The sequence below is a fragment of the Chaetodon trifascialis genome, chromosome 20, assembly GCF_039877785.1.
Source record: "Chaetodon trifascialis isolate fChaTrf1 chromosome 20, fChaTrf1.hap1, whole genome shotgun sequence".
Lineage (NCBI taxonomy): Eukaryota > Metazoa > Chordata > Actinopteri > Chaetodontiformes > Chaetodontidae > Chaetodon > Chaetodon trifascialis.
In genome coordinates this window covers 6448455-6453666 of record NC_092075.1, presented here as the reverse complement: position 1 = coordinate 6453666, position 5212 = coordinate 6448455, and positions in this window count along the sequence as shown.

Below are 5212 nucleotides of genomic sequence, written 5' to 3'. Positions count from 1 at the left end.
AGATGAATTTGTTTTCAGGCGAAGGCGTGCTGCTCATCCTGTCCTGTCACTGTGCTAAACAGCTGCTAAATTATGAAAGTGTCTTTGGTGTCTTTCATTAAGGCGGCTACCTTACACCCGTGATAGTTTTTCAAGCAACCTGAGCCACAAGAGTCCAGCCGCACTGCTGCTCATGAGTGTGCGCTCGTGTCCACAATGCCATGACGTAAACAGATTTTTTTAATATATAAGGAGAGGAGCTCGGGGTAATTTGTGTTTAATAAAAAAGTGTCGTAGGCTGGCGATTTTTCCGTGACTGACAAGAATAAATTATGGTCCTAATTTATTCCCCGATGTCTCTGCTGTGAAATTTGCTTCTGACTTCTGACCTCAGCAATATAAAGCAAAGTATCTGTTCAGGGTCCTGCTGGTTCACATCACCCGCAGTGAAACATGGACTCAAAACCTGCAACTTTCATTACTGCAGCCTTCCCCCGGGACTACATGTGTTGAATTTTATGGACCAGGCCACTGTAACTCACTCTGTTTTATTTATTTCCTTTATTATTTATTGATTTTGCTTTTATTTGGTCTTTCTGCGGGCGTATCGACATGTCTGGTCCGATTGATTTCTGTTTCTGTTTCTTTCGTGCAGACCAGTGCGGACAATTGTTTGTGACCTTTATTGAAAAGGCAATAAAGTGCTGGATCTTGGTTGTTTGAGCTTTAACTGTTTATAAAATTAATATTATACGGTCGGGTTAGAATAATGAAATGAAGGTGAGAGGTGAGAGAACAAGATGAGGTTTATTTTGGCGGCCTGGTTTCCTCCTCGCGCCCACGAACACCCCGACAGGCTTGTAATGTAATGTGTAATGAGCAGCTGCTGACTTCTGATATGAGAAGTTCTCCAGGACTCCACAGAAGTAAAAATCTCCCTCGACATGATAAAGCTAATATTTTAACTTCATTTTGCAGCAGCTTATTGGCAGTTTAGTGCCACCTCTTTCTACACCCGTTAGGTTTATTAGCCTTTTAATCATTTTCAGACATAATCATCTGCAGCAGCTATGAAAGCATATTTGACTGTCAAGTGTGATCAAAGTTTTCTTAAATCTTGAACTGAAATTAAACATTACTCTAGTTTCTGCCAGGCAGACAGTGGACAGTGAATTGGAAACGCAATGACATTTATTTCCCAGAATTTGAAAGATAATTGAATTTGTGGTACAATTCCAGTTGGATATTTGCAGTTGCATTGTTTTATATGCCATTACAGATGTCTGACCAGTGGCTGATGGGGACACGTTTAGCTTATTGATTTTTCTACCGAAATCTGCATCAATTATATTAATGAGTTAGAGATTTAAAAACAAAATGAGACAATGCTTTTGACAGTTTTTGCTGTAGTTCACCATCTTTGGATGGCATGTGGCCTAAGCTGGTTGACTTAAAGGCCTGAACACACAGCTTCCCTGTAGGTCTACATGAACAGTGACAGATTGACAAACTTTTCACCACAATTACAAATATCACAGCAAACGCTCGGTGCAGTTTGTCCTTTTCTGGGGCCTCTTCTATATCATATCACACCTACCTGACCCATGTTAGTAAATCCATATTTCTCTGCTATCCTGTTGACAGACTCACGGTCAGCTCTTATTCTGATCGCCCAGTCGTTGGTGTATATCGCTGCATGACAAAACTGGAGCAGAGTTCCCATCCACAGCAGGCAGACACGCGCCATCGCTGCAGAGACGGAGACGCTTCCACTAATTAGACGGCGCCCAGGTGTTTCACGCGTCGTCCCTGCGCGCTGCTCGTCTGCAGAAAGTGTTTGTCATTGTGGAAAGTTTTTGTTGAAAACTAAAGTCCACTGTCGCAAAGAAGCACGTTTCATGAGATGCTGCGCAGGGACGGAAGGATGTTTGCCGGCTGAGGTTGTCAAGACTTAACTCTCCTTCAGGGGGAATAAGCAGCTATCACATTACCGTTCAATATGGAAGCCGGGGATCATCTGCAGGGTGTCCTTTGTGAGGACCTGACCTGCCCAAAACGTCCTCATGGTGCAGCTTTGTCTGCATGCTGCAGTTTAATTAAGTAGACAGTCTTTTTCCTCGTTGAATGTCCTGCTAGTTACTGCAAAAACTGGAGAAAAAAATAAATAAAAACGATAATAGTTATACAGTAATAATGATAATAATAGTATTTTTGTCTGTGCACTTGATCCCCATGCGTCATTACAAACAGCTGTAGAACATATTTAAATATATCTTCATTAAAACAAATAAAATGGAAAGTAACTAAGTACATTTACTTGCTTCAAGTATTATACTTAGGACGAGTACTTGCTTGAGTATTTCCTTTTTATGTTACTTTATACTTCTACTTCACCATATTTCACAGCCAAATATTCTACTTTTTACACCTCTATATTTATTTGATATCCTTAGTTTCTATTTATTTTTGAGATCAAGGTTTGACATAAAAAACACGATGAGTTCATAAGATATCATTTAATCAAAGCAGTGGTTTTGGTCTAGCTGGGACCCCTCGCCACATGTTTCACATGTCTGTGAGCAGTTTAACCAAAAACAGATTTCCTATCTGAAACATTTCATTTAAATAGCTGCTCGAGCCACAAATAGATCAAAATGTTCAATATCCTGATTTGTGTAGCAGAACTTTGTTTTTTTCTTCTTTCCTCTCCCACAAATCACCACATGACACCCCCCCTTTGAGTTATAAAACTAACTCAACCAGCTACAACAGTAAAACTGCTCACACTGACGCATTAATACCTAATTAGGTAAATCTAAAATCTAATAATGCCACATCAGATAATATGATCTTTTCTGCAGAACGAGCACTTTTCTGATCCACTTTGATGATAATGCTTTCTGTGCTTTTACTTATATTGGATTTTGAATGCAAGAGTTTTACTTGTAATGGAGTATTTTTACTCTATTGAATCGGTACTTTTACTTAAGGAGGCTACAGGCTTACGATGCCAACGTGACCGCTCACCACGCACATAATGAGATTCTCCGTCATGTAGTCACTGTGTAAACTGGTTGTATATATATGGCCTGTGTGTTTGCAGTTGAAAGCCTTATCCTTAAGCATTTTGGGGGGGGGGAATAATATTTGCCTGGAGGCAATGGATTTTTAAATTCTTTTTTTGGCCAAATGCCTTTCCCCTTGGCACCACAGCAGTGTACATTGTGAGGCGAGATCCCTGCTTTCAAACATTCACTGCTTTAACTGGGTCAGTCTGAAGCAATCAGAAAAAATCCTTCATGGCGTATAAGAAGACCATCAAGATATCCTAAAATTTTAATGTTGCAGTTCTATGCAGATGGGAAAGACTAAACACTTGAATGGTGATAAGTTGCAGTTAGTGGATTGAGGACTATGATGTACTGACTCATAACAGTGCAAATCTGTGTGTTCTGCAGGTGTTTGATTTCATGTCTGTGCAGAGGATGTTTTCACGCTCATCTGCTGAAAGTGGAAAGTTTGTCTGCTCGCTGAAAATCCAGTTTTCATACAGAGGTATGTAAGATTCAGCTTACGCAAGTGTGAAACTTTGAGCCTCCAGTGCACAAACGCTGAGAAGTGACTTTCCAGTGAAGTAGGCGACATCTCCTGTGAGGTAAACGTTTGCAATGAGACATATCTGCATAATCGTAGATTCAGGATTTTTCAATGAGGGAGAGGAAGGTTTTAATGAGATAATAGAAGTTTTTTTGTGTGTGGAAAAATCATTTTGGAAACACACAGTCAAGGACAGTGTTTCATATACTCTTTAAAACATGGCTGGAGGGGATCTTTAAGCTATATAAAAATTGAAAAAGCTTTTCCAGGGTCAGCAATCACCCCATAAAACTCAATAAATAACATATTTCTGTCTTTACTGCAAAGAGCGCTGTCTTTTACTGCATTATCTTGGATTGATGTTCAGCTTTAGTGTCTTTTTGGACAAATATTTGAAAATAAAAACACCTAAAAGATGCATTTCTTTACCTGAAAATGCAGAAGAGATGGGGAACTCTTTTAAGCCCTGAGTAGAGCAAAAAAAGTTTGATGCACTTGTGCTTTGTTGTTTAATATTAACACAATAGTGCACTTTCAGCTGAGACAGTTAAGGCTTATTATATTGATCATTTGGGTGCATATTGGTAAAACAAGTTGTTTTGCATGCAGTCACTATTGAAGAAAATTGGAGCAGAAACTGAAGGAGGGGATGAACTGAATGAAATCCTTTGTAAAATCTACAAAGCTCCTTTTCATGTCTTTATATTTACATCTTCCTATTGGTAGCATACCAGAGAGAAAGCCAGCCAACTTCTCACCCGGTACCAAAGTAGCTTATTTGCACACGTTTCATACACTACAACGCTGCATTACATGGAGAAATACAAATGGCTGGAGTTGATAGGAATGTGAGGATTACCGGAATATGTGATGCAACATGTTCCAGTATGTTAATTTTAGTGGAATCTTTGTGCCTTATTTCAGAGGAAATTTATTTAGCATTGCATCAGCTGGGTGAATATGATTGTCCTGGCATTGTATCTTGTTCTAACAGCCGTGCTGCAGTATATTTTTAACTACACGTCACATTTCATGTTATTTAAGCAAATACATTACTGTTACCTGACTGGTTTAATTACAAAACTTTAGATGTTCAGATCAGTTAATGCTTAAGTTTCATGACTGGTATCGAGGTTGGCCTTCCTCTTCATAGTATAGATTACATACCATGACTTTGCCTCAATGGGCTCCAGGCCCAAACATCTAGGAGGAGGCTCCATAATATCCACTGACTCTGATCTTCAGGGACAGTAATTCCAATTAATGTCACAGCGTTAGTCATATACAGTAATTATGTCACTAGAGACATACTATGTGTGGCAGGTAGATGAGCCTCATAATGCGATGTATATTAAATATTGTTCGAGGATCCCCTACTAATTAAGAGAAGATGCAGGCATCGGCCTCTTGTTGCTGATTTGATGCTGTGGGAAATAAAAGTCAGCACGACAGCTGATCATTTCTGACAAGGCAGCGGCTGGTCTGGTGTCCAAATAGATGCAAAACAATCATTCAAATAGCTAATAAAAATTTACTTTGTGTAAAAGTCAGATGGGTATTAATATCAAATATTGAAAATGTGGTTATACCACCCTGAGGTCTGCATGCTAGATATGAAGCTACAGCCAGCAGATGG